At 35.4% G+C, this 18,095-nt stretch overlaps 1 pseudogene; it reads right to left on the bottom strand.

Annotated features, from left to right (window-relative positions):
- Positions 1-2,734: 2,734 nt before the first annotated feature.
- The window catches only part of LOC149150806 (uncharacterized), a 34,233-nt pseudogene continuing 18,872 nt past the window's right edge, over positions 2,735-18,095 (bottom strand).

Genomic DNA, 18,095 nt, shown 5'->3' with positions numbered 1-18,095 from the left:
ATAACAAAACATTCTACTGTTGTGCATATGAATGAACACAATAACTCTTTTTTCTTTTTGTCCTTTTTTTGTGAAAATGTGAATGCTAAACCCTCCTTATGATGTGGCTAGTGGGTTAGAGATGGTGGTGAAAGGTCAGATGGCTTGGGAGGAAATTAGGGGTCCTTTCCTATCCCTCGGGATGCTTTTTCCACAAATTAGCCTCAAAACATGCCACTACAGGATGTCCTAATGCTTCCTACAGGATGCCCTAATGCTCCTACAAGATCCCCTGTATTCCTACAGGATCCGGATGAGAGCAATAAGAGTGATTTGGAAGGTGGTATAGGGCTTATGGAAGGTAAATGGTGGAAGAAATAAGTCAAAGGAGTGGTTAGGACTTTTTCAGAGCTCAAAACAGAGTTTGTAAAATGGTTGGATTTACTCAACAAACCTGGAAAGTGAGTCAACTCAATTCTGGATCAAGGAAATTCTCATTCTCATTATCATATCAGAAAAATTACATAACAATGTTTTTCCACAAAACTTGAACTCGAAAATGCTTAGTGCTCTTACATAAAAAAATCTGAATCCTAATGAGGCTCTAGGCCTCCTTATTTATACAACTGAAGTCTCCAATGAATTCCTTAAATATAGGGAGGCTTGGCTCCTAAACTCAAGATGAACTGGCTCTTAACTATCACTAGCTCGACTGCCCATGATCTCCATGACTCAGCTGCTTGCAACTTCGAGCTAGTGTGATTTGATTGAGGAATATTCGAATGAGTGAGGATTAAATGAGGAGGATCTATCTCCTATAATCTCTCCTCCTTGTCTCATTCAATTTTCTACCCTTAATTAGCCAAAATTGCTATGATTTTCTCTCAAAAACCTGCAATCAAAGTACATTAGACCACTAGACATAACATCTTACTTTTACTCATCTCATTAAGCAAAATAGAATTAAAATATGTAAGGAATTATGAGAGGAGTTTATTTTAATAATCTTGGAGGTGTATTAAGGTCCATATAGTTACCCAATGATGAGGCTTATCACCTTCACAGAATAAAATTGTTTGCAATCGATTTGATTGAAGCACAAAGAGATGTTGAGTGGGTATTGATCAAGATACATTTTTCTTTTTTTTTCTCAAAATGTGAATTGTGAGCATAAAGAGTGAAAAAGTTATTCGTATGTAGAAATCAATTAAGATTTTTTATTGCATTTGAGCATGCCATTATAATTGAAAGAAGGATACCCATAATAAAATCAAATGTTTTTACCTTTTTTCTAGAATTATGTTGTCATAATAAGGGATTTGAAGGATAGTTTATTCCATGGATGATGGATATATTTTTTTTTTCTTGAATGCTTAGCTATGGATATTGTGCCTAATTTTGATACTTGATTTTCAAGTTCACTTAGTCATCAAAACATGATCATTTTACGAGTAAGACATATCTTACACAAAAAATTGCATTATCTCATAAATCAAGTGTCTATAAAATCATTGAAATGTAAAAATTGAAGAAGGGTAAGTGTTACAAACCCTTTCAAAAATCAATGTGTATATTGTTATAAATAGTTACTTGAAATTGATTTATAAAGTCATTTTTAATCAAAATAAAAACCACTGTAATCACACTATGGGGTGCATGATCTGACACCTTAAGGTAGTAATAAGAACAAGACAATTTGACATAAGCAAGCACAACTGAGTGTGACAAGTGAAAAACATGCAATGGGTAAAGAAATACACTATTTGCAAAATATCAATCTAGAAATCAAGGAAATGCAAGACTCCTTACATGAATTGCATAATTGGGTTGTTGATATTCACAAGAAAATTTATTTAAAGGATAAATTGATTGAAGAATTTCAATTAAAATTAATATTGTGAACATGGTTGATGCAACGTGTGCAACAAACTACCTAATACAAAAGGATGTTGTTACTTGTAACACACATGACTTAATGCAAATGATGAATGCTACTTGTGACATGGATTATCTAATGCAAATGCATGATGCTACTTGTAGCACCAAATGATCTAACAAAAATGGTTGATGAAATTGTGAAAAAAGAGATTGTTGATGATTACTTACCAAGTTATGAGATGGAATTATTATTTAGAAATGAATTGATGAAGGAAAGTTTAATTAAATATGAGTCATAAGAATAAATACAGATCTAAAGTTATATATATATATATATATATATATATATATATATATATATATATATATATATATATATATATATATATATATATATATATATATATATATATATATATATATATATATATATATAATGATATTTCAAATATTATTCTTTAACCTTTGGAATAATTGCAATTCAAAAAGAATTGAAATGACTTCAAATGTGACAAAGGAAACAACTTTCATATTCCACATTAGTCCAAACCAATTTATTTTTTGAGTGTATGATTTGTTGATGGAAATTTGAATACTTTAGAAATTAATGAAGAAGTTGTAAGAATGTTGATGATACAATTAATGATAAACAATTAATCAAATTCTTGCTAAATCACAACATTGTCATTTTGTTATCACATAGAGAATTAGTGTTTAGATTTCCTTCCTTTTATTCATGGTAGGAAGAAAAATCATCAATCACATAAATGTCAAAATAAGAATAAGACTAAAAGCCCAATAATTCATTATGGTTGGATATTAAGTTCTTGGCAATAAAATCAACAAGTCAAGAAGTGGAATGAGATCAATGTATAGTTTAAACATGGGCAAAGACACATTTGCATAGATCAAAATATAGTTCTAAAATAGGTAAGTCTTCCAGCCTAAAACTTTCCAACATCGGAAATCTCTTGACACTTCCCCGTGTCCCTATTCCTAGCTCCTTCGAGTTAGTGTAGTTGTCTAATGTCATTGACCTTAAATTTGGAAACCTTTCCAAGGGTGGAAGATCCTTGAGTTGAAAACAATAATGCAAATATAGCCTCTCCAATTGTAGAAACTCACAAATACAATTGGGTATACTTTTTCCATGGTAATTTTGAAGCCAAAAACGTTGTAGCTTCTTCATGCTTTGCATGTCTCCAGGGAGATCCTCCACCACATGATGGTCTTCAACATCGAATACTAATCTCAGATCCCTCATCTCCAACCAACTTCCCATTATACCCATCTTAATTCTTGAACATATTCCCTCGACTTCAATCCCTGCCTTGACATGTATAAAAAGATTCACTAAATTTGAGCAATTTGTGAGATCCTTCAAACTGCAATTTGTGAGACTCTTCACTTCCTCCACCTCATTATATTGTTTTCCACTTTCTCTGATGTACCTAGTAATAATATATTCAATAATGTAAGTTGAGATATCTCTCGGGGAATCCCCGTTAAGCTACAACAATGGTTTAAATCTAAAGTCATGAGATTTCCAAGCTCTCTTAGCTTAGGAGGCAATGACTCCAAAATTTTATAGTTATTAAGATGCAAAAAATGAAGCTAAGAAATATTACATATGTCTTTAGGTACAACCTTGATTAAGGTCTCACTTAAATTGAGATAGTCGAGCTATCCAAGATGCCATAGTGACATGGGAAATGATTCTATTTTGGTGGCCGACATATCCAAAACCCCAAAAGAGGTGAGATTGACTAAAAAGCCATTTGGAACCTCTCTTATACTTTCATTATACTGCAACATCAAAGTGAGGAGGTTGGGGCAGTTGAAATATGTTGGAAACGCAGAATAATTGTTATTCTTTCGCAATTATGGATCCATTTTTCAGTGGTTGGAAACTCTTGGAGGTTTTCACATGTCCTGAAGCAACATTGCTCTTCATTCTTAGCAATATACATTTCCAAGTCATGGAAAACATCGTGAACCTATATCTTCCTATACCCATAATCATCATAAACACTCTGAAACAAGCAACGTTCTACTAATAAGTCTGCGTACTTGAGTCCCAAGTCCATTAAATAGCTAGTCTTTCTGTTATTGACCAGCTCCTCCCCTATCCACATTTCCACCAAGGCGTTTACAGTGATCTACCAACCTTCGGGAATGGTAGCACAATATAAAAATAAATTCTTGAAGACAGAGTCAGGCAAACAATCGTAACTAAATTTAAACCGCAAATAGCGACCTTGATCAATGTTGTTGTATCCTAGAAAACATCGATATTTTTTATCTGACACAAAGCAAGATGCCAGTGATTTACACTAGTTTTACCCCTCATGTTTGCCGCTACAAATTTTATGGCCAATGGAACACTATTACACTCTTCAACAATTTTTGTGACCACATTCTCTATATCATTGTCTGAGCACTGCTAGTTTGGAAAGCTTCTCTGTAGAAAAATTGCCACCCTTCATCCATGGATAGTGGTTGTATTTCTATGGAGAAGTCATCTGCCCCTATTCTTCTCACCACATCAAAGCTGCACATAGAGATTACGACTCTGCTACCTTTATCATTATCCACAAGGATGCCTAATTCTTTGTCTAGTTGAAGTTCCCTCCATAAATCATCTAATATGAGAAGAAATTGATTTTCCCTCAGACATGCAGAGAGCTCCATCTTTGTTATCTCAACACTTGAGCTTCTCCCAAGATTCAAATTGATTTGATTTGAAATATCAGCCTGCAAGCCTGAAATCCTATAATTTTGATAAAATACAGTCCAAATTACGACTTCGAACAAGTTACCTTTCTTGTAGGCATTGTGGATGGTTTTGAGGAGAGATGTTTTTCCGATGCCTCCCATGTCGAAAACACCAATTATTTGAAACTGATGATCTTCATTATCCAGCCATCTTTGTAGTTGCGACTGGTCAACTTTGATCCCCGATCCCATAAAGCCTGATCTAGTGCAAAGGAAACAGTTCGTTCAGCATTGCCAAGTATTGAAAAATCCCTTTCAAGATCGACAAAGAGTCGATCGAAATTTGTATTCCATTATCTAACTTGTGTTAAGAGTATTGGTCTACAAAGGAAACATTGTAGACATCTTTTCTGTCATTGGGCATGATCCACGAGACATTTGACATCATCAAGAGAATGGTGGAGCCTCTGCAACCAATTTTTGATAGTGTCAGGCAAACATCTCTGATCGTGTTGAAATTAATTGGTGATATCACACAATTGGGTCTTCATACAATTTAACTAAGCTTCCAGAAGCTGAGTATTTCGATCCAAATGAGTTACATCATCTACTAGTTGATAGAGCAGAGCAAAAGTAACGCTAACAACATCGCTAACTATGTTGGCCACTACGCCTGTCAAAACGACCTCCGTGGCTTTTGAACCTTCAAACAAAAGCTCAATAGAGAAAAAATGAAACATAATGAATACTTGGAAATTGTAGTTCCTACTTGTCTCAATTGTGATTCTTTCTATCTAGAGGAGTCTGTTCCTATTCCTTAGGGTTGTTATATCTAGATGTTCCTAGACTGGTGTGTATTTGAGATATTCTCTCAACCAGGTGATTGTGTGTCCAAGATTAGTTTACCTATCTTGAGACAACACTAAATGTATTTATATGTAACATTATTTGATGTGAATATATAATATAATGTGCATGCTCAAATTTTAAGTTGGTAACGGAGCCCGTATGGGCTTGGGGGCTTGGCCCCTCCTGGGCCAAGGGAAATAAGAGTATATGTATTTATATTGGGCATTTTTCTTTTATATTTGTCCATCGGATTAAGTGATTATGCTACTGCGACTTTGGAAGGGTCGTCAACCGACGTGTTGAAGAAGTTGACCGGTTGTGAAAGCGGATATGTTGTTCGATAATTGGAATGTAGTGCAGAAGCATTATGGGTTGTTTTGATGTGGGAAGAGTTGTCATCAATATGAGGGCATATAAGTATGTTGAGGAGCTATGGAAGAAGAATTAGTGGGATGTAATGAGGTTGTTACAGCGAGTGAGACGCTGGGAATATTTCCAGCTTCCTGGTATAGTGAGGGTGACAAAGCCCAATAGGCCTGACAAGGCTCGACCATTCTTGGTTGTTGTTAAGCTTGCGCAAGAGAGGAAAAAAGAGGTACTGGGTTGTTGCTCTATTCAGGGAGTGAGTCATATGAAGTGGAGAGATAAATATGGGGAGAGCCATGGTCCCAGCCCTCTCCAACCTCCTGCGCATAGTTGCAATGACGGCAAAACAACCATCGTGGAATGCATTGAGGGAGGCCTATGTGAGATTTGTATCGATTGAATCACAGAATGAAAAAACCACCATCTATATAGAAACCAATCTTCCATTCACAACCTAGCAATGCGAGCCCCTTTTCCGCATCGTGGAAACCAACCCCATAGAGCTCATGAAATTCTATGCGAACATGTTCATGATGAGGTAAATGGAGATAATCATGGATTCCCTCTACAAATCGAAGCTGATAAGGGGTTTCTGTCATCTTTACAATGGGTAGGAGATCGTCTCCATGGGTATGGAGGTTTCCATCATGAGGAAATATTGCATTATCATGGCCTACAGAGACCATTGCCTCTTTTATGGTCGTGGAGGGACTCTGTTTGAGGTTTTTGCAGAGCGGATGTGCAGAAAGGATGGGTTCTCTCACGGAAAAGGAGGATCCATGCATTTCTACAAGAAGGAGAATGTATTCTATGGAGGGTATGGAATAGTCGGCGCCCAAGTCCCACTTGGCTACGACTTGTGCCTTGCAAAATTTGTTGGCCTTAGTTCAAATTGGTTGTGGCAAGAGCGCAAGGGAAAAATCCACAAATTTGCTGAAAATCTTGAATAAGTACAGAAAAGAATGGGAATTCGCAGACACCATGGGTTTCAGTCAAATCAGGCAATCTTACTAATCAAAAGGGAGGTGTGTTGACGCTACCACTTCTGTAGCTTCCAAGCTTGTTTCATCTCGGTGGAAAATATGCTCCAAGTGATTTAAAAAAATGATTAATTTAATTGTTTTATGAATTGTTAAATTATCATGCCATAGTTATTGAAGAGACATTAGTCTGGCCAACTATTGTCATAAGTCTGCATTGGAATTGGCCATTTCAACAAGAGGAAGCTTTATTTGTATGACAATGATAGAAAAATAATGAAAATGACATTAGAGAATATAGGCTAGTTAAACCTCAAAGGATGATGGACATCTAAGTAAAAGTTTGTGTGAGTTAGTGTGAGTTTGTGGGACAGACTCACTAGCATGTTGTATTATGAGTCACACATCCTAAAAAGTAAGCAATTCTAGACTATTTTTTAGTGGTCTTTATAATGTATGAACCTGGTAACTCCAAGAATTGGAGTGTGTAATGAAAGCTTGATAAGGCATATGTACCCCCATAAAATTCGTGGTAATATTAAAACCACTTTGTAAATGCAGGTTTTTGGTAAGCTGGAAACCACTATGCAGTGTTGGTTTGTGGTAAGACATAAATCACATGCGAGAGTGAAGTGGACAAGGATTCCTGTAGGCAGAGTTTAGTGTGAGCTGACAAAACCCTTGGCATTTCTAAGGGTGAGCCGAGAAAACCCCGAGGCTAGTTAAGTTGGGTCTGTGGTGAGCCTTGGTGGCTGAATTGAGTGCCTTGGAGGCACAATTGAGCCTTCGTGATTGTGTTGAGCCTTTGTGGCCGAATCGAGAGCCTTGGTGGCAGAGTTGAGCCTTTGTGGTTGTGTTGATCATTGGTGGTTGAGTTGAGCCTTGGTGGTTGGGAGCCCTTATTGGCATGGTTGAGGGTAATTTGATAAAACCTAGAGCATGGTTATGGGTAATCCAATAAAACCCATGATGATGATGATGGAGGAGGATTTGCAGGTACAGGTACATGTATGCAGTTATAATGGTTGACATAACCATGTATGCGAAGGGCATCCTAGCAGACTGACGGTTACACCGGTTGGCACCTATGCATTCTGGTGGATGGTTGCTCCTTTATATGGATGTCAACATATTCTTTTGTTATTCTTGACCACAACTAGACAGACAAGTAGTCGTTAAGGGGGTGACTTGGAAATTGTAATTCCTACTTGTCTCAGTTGTGATTATTTCTATCTGGAGGAGTATGTTCCTATTCCTTAGGGTTGTTAAATCTAGATGTTCCTAGATTGGTGTGTAGTTGAGATATTCTCTCAACTAGGTGATTGTGTATCCAAGGTTAGTTTACCTATCTTGGGAAAACACTAAATTTATTTATACGTAACCTTATTTGATTTGCATATACAATATAGTGTGCATGCTCAAATTTTAAGTTATGTAGACAAAAATTTATGCAGATTAAGAAGAAGAAATTTTCAACTAACTTGTATGCATGTGGATGTAGAAACTGCAATTTTTTTTCAAGATGCTTTTTTTCACCTTGAGTAGCTGTCAAGCATCTTATGCTTTTTTTCAAGTTGATCAGCAGTCAATCATACATAGTTTTGCCTAAACTTGTGGAGATTAAACCTTTCCACTTAATCTGATTGGATCACTAAATTTGTGGAGACTAAACCTCCCCGCCCAATCTGATTGAATCACTAAGCCTGTGGAGACTAAACCTCCCTATCTAACACTTGCAGTAGGAGTCGCCGCGTTTAAACCACAACATCCATAATCTTCTTGACATCTTATGCTTTGCGTGTTTCTTTTTGCGTTGGCATCTTATGCTTCAACTCTCGCAGCTCTGTGGTGTAGGCAGAAAGAGGATGTCATAATAAGAAAAGCATAATGGGATTTACAATAAAGCATGGATAGATAAGCTTCACAAAGACTGTTTTACCTTCAAATATAGCAAATGTCCTTATAACTAGGGTAAATGTAGATACTTTTTCCAAAACGTCTAATGAAAGAGGTTATTGTTCCACGTTCAATTTAGGAGATGGCCTTGCAGTTATGATTATATCAATATAACAAAGCCTCAAATGTTCAAAAAAGATTTAACAAGCCACAAACTTCAACTCTTCTATTATGATATAGTTTGACAATTCATTTTGCTAGAACCATTAAATCAATACATAGAAAGATCTGAAAGAGAGAAAAAAAAAAAAAAATACAATTATAAATCTTTCATATTCCTATAAAAAAAATGTAACCTTTATCAACATATTTGTAAAATTGATTTAAGTCTAATTCAAACAAACAAACATTAAATATCATATGCTTATTCATAAAAATCACCAATCTAATTATACTATTTTATATAATTTTAATTTTTTAATTAAATATTTCTAATTATTTTTTATTTTCCTTTATTTATATTCAACATTTTAAGAAAATTTAATTGTTTTTTTTTTTCATTATTCATATAAAGAATTATCTCTCTTTATATATTATCTCTTTATAGATACCAAATCCAATCGATTAACCATTTACACGATTCTTCTTCGTATTTATGTATTTATATATTTTATGTTTATATTTACTCACCTTTGAATGATTCTTAATAATTATATATGTTATAATTATTATTTGCTCACCTTCAATGAATTAAAATTAAAATTCTCCTATAATTGAGAGCGGTTAATCTATAGGTAGGCGATGGCATTAGCTTAGAGGTTTTATATATTATATATATATATATATATATAAATTTGGATATAAACATTTATATTTTTATATAATAAAATTGTTAAACAAGGAAATATAAACTAAATATGTATTCTATTGAAGCAAAAACTTGGATACAAACACATATTTTTATAATAAAGAAATTATATATAATGTTGAAATACAAATTTAGATATAAATATTTATGTTTTTATATAATAAAATTGTTGAAGGAGAAGGGAGACTTTAGATATAAATATTCATGCTTTCATAAAATAAAATTGTTTATAACAAATTTCATTGAAGGATAAGAAGGAGAATTTGCATATAAACAACCATGCCATCATAGAATAAAATTATTTGTAATAGATTTCATTGAAGCACAAAGATATTTTGAGTGGGCGTTGATTAGATAATTTTTTTTTTTTTCAAAATATGAATTGTGGGCATGAAAAGTGAAAGAGATATTGGTATGTAGAAATCAATGAAGCTTTCTTATTATATTTGAGCATGTCATTATAATTGAAAAAATCATACACATAATAAAATCAAATACTTTTACTTTTGTTTTAGAATTATCTTGTCAAAATAAGGGAGTTGAAGGATAGTTTATTCTTATGGATGTATTTTTTCTGAATGCTTCATTATGGATATTGTGCTTAATTTTCAAACTTGATTTTCAAGTTCACTCAGTCATCAAAACATGATCATTCTACGAAGAGAGACATATCTTACACAGAAAAATGAAACATGAGTCAAAGAGAAAGGTAATTCTTGCACTAAATGGGGGAGTGCATTGATGAAATCAAAATGGTTAATGGTAAAAAAAAAATATCACATTAATTAATCAAGTCAAAATGGTTAGTGGTCAATCAACAAATCCACTAGATAAAAATGATGAACCATAAATAATGTGATAAGATTATTGGATCCCTACAATAATCTTATCACATTGCACATGATAGAGGGGAATATTAATGGTGCCAACCAATCTTCAAGATTTAAAGTCTTACCAATCAAAATTCAATTAGAATTTGGGAATTCCAAAATTAAAACTAGTCTTCTCAACAAGATATCTACAATGAAATCAACCTCAATTAATATGTTCAAATCAACATATTTGGGAATGTCTAACATGGAATCTAGAATCCTCTAATTTATCTTCAATTATTGATGTTATTTGACAACTAATTTCATCTAAATTCAAAGAGCACTTTGGTGATCATATTTGTTCACTGCTAATAGAATGGTGTTCCTATTTGTTCACCAATTATTATGAGAATGTTTAGACGTGATGGTTGTTCACTTTTATAATTTATACTCTATTTCAATATTCATTTCAGATGAACCATTCAACATCCATGCTGACATTTTTCAAAATATATATTGAAGCTTAGTTCAAATTTTTTAGATGGAAGATTGAAGTAATACTAGTTTATGCATTAGTTCATGTTGTCATGTATAAATTTTCAAACTTGTGATTGAGTTAGGGTGGAAATATTAGACTCTGAGTACTTGGATAATATCAATGTTAGATATCACCTTCTTATTATTTTTTCATCCTTATCTATTGATGAAGTGTTTCCATTATCCACTAATTAGTTAGTGGGATCTAGATCTAGAGGTGGTTAAATATGCATGCTATAAATTAATATCATGAGATAAATACACATGTTCAGTGTTTCCCCTTCAAGAGTAACAACCCCGAAGCCACCTAATTAGTGAGTGTGGCATGCTCTCTCTCACATGAGACCCATTTCTCATATCATTCAAATGCAATTGTTCTCTTTATTCCTCCTTAGTTATATAGTTTCCATCACTCTCATATGCTTCAGCCATAATGTATTAACTCTAGGAGTAACGATCCCCAAGCCACGTAATTAGTGAGTGTGGCATTTTCTCTCTCACACAAGATGATCCTTAAATTATCGTGGATATTCCACTGGACAGTTTGTCACAATAGATCTATTAATATTATATTAGAAATCTAAAATTCTACATTATTATAGTTTTATTAAACTTTAAGATCTGTAGATTTAACTGTAATTAGTGCATACATGTGAATGGGAATTATGCAGAAAATATAGAGTAAAAAAAAAGCTCACACACACACATAAGACACAAAATATGCTTTGTGAAACCATTTTGGGAGAAAACCCAACTAGAAGGTGAGGGTGCTTTGCTCTCTTTCTCTGTCTGGAAATATGGTTGCAGGTACAAAGAAGTAAGGCATGTGGCCTATGGGCTACTACAGTGCACAAATCCTCCCTGTGTGCTCTACCTCCTATCCCTCTTGGCTATCTTTCCTCAATTATGGAACAAAATTCTCTTGAAATAATGGAATGCCTCGTCCTTCTAGTGGCTCGGTTATAACACAACCCGATAACCTACTAGTGGTTAAATTTGACTACATCAACTCTTAAATAGAGTTACAACTTAGAATATTCTAGAGTATTTTACATCAAAAACAAATGGCTAGCCCCTTTTCCATGAATAATGGGGGGCTAACGCGTCATCCTCCCGAATTATAGGTGTGAAAACAAGAAGGTCAACTTCTGAGTGGCATAAATTTTACATACAAACATTGATTGACGCGCTTCTTATTTTGCTGGAAATATCTTTGTGTGTTAAACAACATGAATAGGTGTCACATTAAAATGACAATTTTTTACCTCCAAAAAACATTGTTTGAGCCTCAAAATGCTCTTGGAAGGTTTCAAACCTTGTTTCACCAATTTGGGTCCCTTTGGTAAAAATGGTCCTATGAGCTGACTCATGAACTTTTTCCACTCTGAATGCATCGAGATGGATGAGAAACAATATAATGATCCAATCTGGATCACCTCCCCATTTTGGGAGGATTTTGGTCCCCAAAAGCTTCTATTGAATGAGGTGAGGAATTTTTTCCTCCACCTTCTCTCTAGTGTACCATTTAGCTTTGCCTAGAAGTTGCCCCTTCAACCCAATCTACCAAAGGTCATGCTACCCCTATCTTGTAGTTTTGGACCTCTTCTGCAAAATTGTATCTTCTGTTGACTCTGCTTGAGCATCTGGTACCAAATCCTCCACAGAAGGTAGAACATGTTCCTCTTCTTGATCTAGCATGGAAAGCTCATAGAATTTCAAATTCTCTACATCCAAAACTGAGTAAATGCACATATATGGTGGTAAACTAAGTCGATAGGCACTATCACCCACATTTTCTAGTATCTCAAAGAGACCATACCTCAGAGCCTTGATTTTCTTATTAGGCCCTTGCAGCCTCTCCTTGTTCAACTGTAACCATACTTTGTCTCCCACCTTGAACGATTTCTTTGTTTTGTGTTGATCATTCCTCGCATTATACCTCTTCTGTGACTTCTGCATTGTTTTTTGTACCTGTAGATGGATTTACCTGATCTTCTCTATAATTTTTTCAGCCCTCAAAGCATCTCCTATAAGTTATTCCCTTAATCCTCCTTGTTGCCCATATGCAATGTCCAATGGTCAAGGCAACAAATATCCAAAACAAATTTCAAAGGGGGACTTTCCTGTAGAAGTGTGGACTTCTCTATCGTAAGAATGCTGTATATATACCATATTTTCATCAAGGTTTTTGGATGCTTCTGGTTGTACCCCATCAGAAGTTGCACCAAATTCTTGTTGACTATTTCGATTTGCCCATTTGTCTGTAGATGGTATGCTGTAGACCTATTCAACTTCATGTCCATCTTCTCCCATAATGTAGTCTAGAATGAACTGATAAATCTTGTATCCTTGTCCGAAAGGATTCTCCTTGGTATCCCAAAGTGAAACCAGGCATGTCCAAACAACTCGTTTGTTGTTTCTTTCTTGTTGATGGTCTTTTTACAGGGCATAAGAATACACATCTTGATGAACCTGTCAACTACCATGAATAGGTAGTCTTGTCCCTTCCTAGTGGTCGGTAAACCTCCCACAAAGTCCATGGAAATGCTTTCCTAAGGAACACATAGCCCATCATCTACAATTTCTCACCTTTAATAACACCTCCTTGAAGCCCTCATTCTCTGAATAGGCCTCTCTATATGCATCATGGGTGAATGGATCCATGTGCATAAGAGACTCCAAAGATGTAATATTTTATGTGGGTGACCTTGAAAGAATGTCAACTAACTTGTTTGTGCTTCGCTTCTTATACTTGATCACCAAATGAAACTGTTGTAAAAATTCCATCTACTTGTAATGCCTAGTCTGTTGTAGCTTACTCTGGCCCGGCCTGCAAGTACTGTAACTACTGGTGATCTGTGTGGATTAATGTCTCCTTTTCCGTCAGATATTGCTTCCACTTCTTCACAGCTTGCACCATGGCATAGAGCTCTTTGTTGTAGGTAGGGTAGTTAAGGACTTCCCCATGAAATGCTTCACAATGGTAGCATATAAGCCTTCCTCCCTTCATCAAGACAACTACCATAGCATACCCACTTGCACCTGTCTCCACTTTAAACGGCCACTACAAGTTTGGTAATGTCATAACAGGTGCTTGATTGATATTCTTCTTTAACTCCTCGAAAGCCCTATCCTAACATTTTCCCCACTGGAAACTCTTGCCATTTGTTGTTATGGCATGGAGCGGTGCTGCTACCACTGAAAATGAGGCTATGAATTTCCTCAGGTATTGTGTTTTCCCAATGAAACTCCTGACCTCATAAACATTAGTAGGCACTGACCATTTCATGATGGCCTCCATCTTGGAAGGATATATATTCAACTCTCCTCCACCTATCACATACCCCAGATACACCAAGGATTGTTGCACAAAATCACACTTCTTTATATTTTCTAGCAGTTGATGCTTCTTCAATGTTTCAATCACCTGTGTCAAATATGAAATATTCTCCTCCCAGATAGCACTATATAACAGTATATCATCCAGATAGATAATAAAAATTCAATCTATAAAAGGGTGCAATACATCATTCATTAATATCATAAATGTAGTTGTGCATTGCATAGGCCAAATGGCATGACTAACCACTCATACAAACCTTGCCTAATTTTGAAGATGGTGTTCCATATATCTTCTTCTTTGACTCGAACCTAGTGATATCCAGACTTCAAGTCTAGCCTGGTGAGATATTTTTCTTGCTGCAACTGATCCAACAAATCATATATCATGGGCAAGGGGTATATTTTGTTGAGCGTGATTTTGTTCATTTCCCTATAATCTATAGACATCTGCCAAGTCCCATCCTTCTTTGGCAAAATTATGATGGGTGACCCACATGGTGATGTACTCGGTCGAATGACACCCTCTTCTAGTAGCTGCTGCAAATGTTTCTTCACCTCATTTTCTTTTATAACTGATTGCATGTACAACACAATATTTGATAATGGGGAGTCGGGAAATAGTTGGATCTTGTGCTCTACTTCTCTCTTAGGTGGTAACCCTTTACGCTTTCGGAACACATCCTTGTATGTCTGTAAAGACTCCTCTAATTATTGTTTATGTTTCTTATTACACCCCTCTAGGGATGCCTTGCCTCTTATTAACTCCTCTTTGGATTGAATTTCTCTTAAAAACAACAAAACATATTTCTTGTTGGAACTGATCAATTTCTTGGCTTGATTGGAACTTACCAGTGAAATTTTTTACTTGCCTTTGTGCGCATTGATGATAAACGATTTTCCATCCTTGACGAGCCAGTATTTGTTGGTTCTACGCATGAATATTACATCTCGCATGTACATGTATGGAATCCCAAACATGACTCCACATACATCAAGGGGAAACACATCTAGATCTACTTCATCAATAAAATCAACACTGATAGAAAATATGATTTTCAACCGTTTAGTTACCTTCAGCTCTACATCCTTATTTTCCCATCCCAATAGATATGGGCTTGGATAATCACAAACTTCTAGCCCCAACTTCTTGACCAACTCTTCTACAATGAGATTCTCCTACGATCCCGAGCCAAACAGACCATCAACCTTTGTCTTCTTAACCTGTATCTTTATATGGAAGAGTTTGGTCATTTATTTATCTTCCTATTGATGAAGGCTACTCAGATTCACCTCCTTCTGCACTAATCTACATATGATCTTCTCATCGACGTCCACGTTACTTTCAACATGGCTGCTCGAATCAATGGCCATGGGATTCTTCTCATTATTATCTTTCTTCTTATTCTTTGGGTTTAGCTTTGGATGCAACTTCTAACACTTCTCCTCTGTATGGCCATCAATGTTGCAATGGTTGCAGTGGTTGTTGGGATCTTTGCACTGGTATGTTATGGTTGTCATATTTTTATCTTTTCCCCCTTTTTTCTTCTTCTTTCCCTCCTTAGAAGCATCATGTTGCTCATTCTACTTCGACCCACTTAATTCACTCTCTTTAGGGCTATGTTTTCAAGGTATTGTGCATGTATACAAGTCTGGTCCACCGATTTGGGCTTAAACAACATCACTTTCTCATGCAAATGGCGGTGCAGACCCCCCAAATACTTGAGGAGTACATATGGGTTCTTTGGAGAGATACCCAACATTATGGCCATCTTTCTGAATTATGTGGTGTACTCCTGCTTGCTTTGGCCCATATTTTTCCTCAAGTAGTGCCATTGGATCCAATGGTCCTCTACGTACCTGATGAGATAAAATTGTGACTTAATGAGGGTTTTGAAATTCTCCCACTTAGACACTGGAGGTTCTCCCTCCAACCTCAGGGTTTCCATGTGACTCTCCCACCAAGTCAGCGCATGACCCTCTAATTTCAGCCGCGCAAATGAGATATTTTTCCCTTCCTTGATATGATGGATGTTAAAATAAAATTCCAGTTGCTGCAACCAATTGTTCAGCTTTAGCGCGTCGATCTCGTCATGGTATAACTTGATATCAACTTTTGCCTCCATTTTAAAATAGGGACTGATTCATAGCACTTGAACCAGGTTGATATTTTTGGGGTTTTTTCTTCGGTTGGTTATTCGTGTCTTCTTGATCTCCCAATCACACTTCTAATTTTTCCTCTGCATTTGAACCCCCATCTTCTCCAAATATCCCAAGCTTATTGCTCAGGGATTCTTGATGAGGTTTACATTGCAATTTATGTCTACAACTTGTTGTTCTAGCTGCAAAAACCGCACTTCTGCGGGATCGCAAGGGTCATTTATAGATTTGTTGGACATGATTAGGGTTTTACAATTTTTTACCCCGCCGACCTAGATCCCCTATAAACTCCACAAAATGCCCAAAGAAACCTGTCTCTGATACCAATATGATCCGTAAATTGTCATGCATATTCCACTTGACATTTTGTCACAATAGATCTAATATTATTATATTAGAAATATGAAATTCTACACTTACAGTTTTATTAAACTTTAAGATCTGTATATTTAACTATAATTAGTGCATGCATGTGAGTGGAAATTATGCAGAAAAATAGAGAATGACAAAATAAACTCACACACACACACATAAGACACAAAATATTCTTTGGGAAACCCTTTCGGGTGAAAACCTAGCTGGAAGGCGAGGTCGCTTCGCTCTCTTTCTTTGTCTAGAAATATGGCTGCAGGTAAAAAGAAGTAAGGCCTGTGTCCCATGGGCTGCTACAAAAACCACTACATTCATCAAGCATTGAATTCTTTGTTAAAAATCACTTATCCACAATGAATATGAATGTTGGATATTGCACATTGTCAACCCTAACACTCCAACTTTGGACCAATTGCAATTGCAAATATGTAAAGAAATATTTATGGGTGAAAATAATAATAAAAATGAAGTGATTGATGGCTCATTGAGGGTTTTCATCTCTTTTCCTTGTTCAACTTTCATAAACAATAAACAAAACATGAGAGCTAAAGATAAAAGTAAGTAACAACCCAATTCACAAATAGAGAGAAGGAAATCATTTTGCCTCTTAAGTATTTACTTGAAAACCAATTAGATGCATAGTGTGAAAATTGAAGATTAACTCTTGAATATGACAATACATATATTCAAATCCTCTTCTCTATTCATAATTAAGTAGACTTATGAGAATTAAATCTTGCACCATCATTGAATCCCTTTAAAACAAAATGATATGCAATAGTTAAAAATAAAGTGTTGGAGATTGGCAAATAAAATCTTAGGTTCGAAACCAATCCAATAGCTTGAAAATAATCCAATATCCAAGTCCAAGAACTAGCTTAATGGAATGAATGTACAATCCAACCTTCACAATGATTATGCAATTAACTTGAGTAATAATGCCATGAAATTCTCATCAATATTTAAGCCTGAAGATGCACCTTAGAGGATGAGGATCAAGTTAAAACATGGTTGGGATATTCATTCATAATCATGATAGTCTAGGAATTTAAATGTGCATGAGTAAAAAAATAATTTGCCAAAACCTAACATGTTCAACAGAATAAGAGCCAAGGTGAAGAAAGGACATCATATTCACTTATGCAATATAAATTCATGCTTTGTGAATTGCAATGCATGTCATGTATACATAAAACGTGAGGGTCATGGGGCTTAAAATGCATCATTAGAGAAGAAACTTCTCTAAACCCTAATGCATCAATAAGATCATGATCTAAGATTAATCAAGGAAACAATATGCATTGTGCAGGCATGAGAAACCATAGGATTTGATGAGAGTTGGGT

This window comes from Pinus tabuliformis, chromosome 9 (genome assembly GCF_031772625.1).
Source record: "Pinus tabuliformis cultivar Carrire ecotype Pingquan chromosome 9, CPIR1, whole genome shotgun sequence".
Classification (NCBI taxonomy): domain Eukaryota; kingdom Viridiplantae; phylum Streptophyta; class Pinopsida; order Pinales; family Pinaceae; genus Pinus; species Pinus tabuliformis.
Note: the sequence above shows the minus strand (reverse complement) of the source record. Positions and strands in the feature narration are given on the sequence as shown.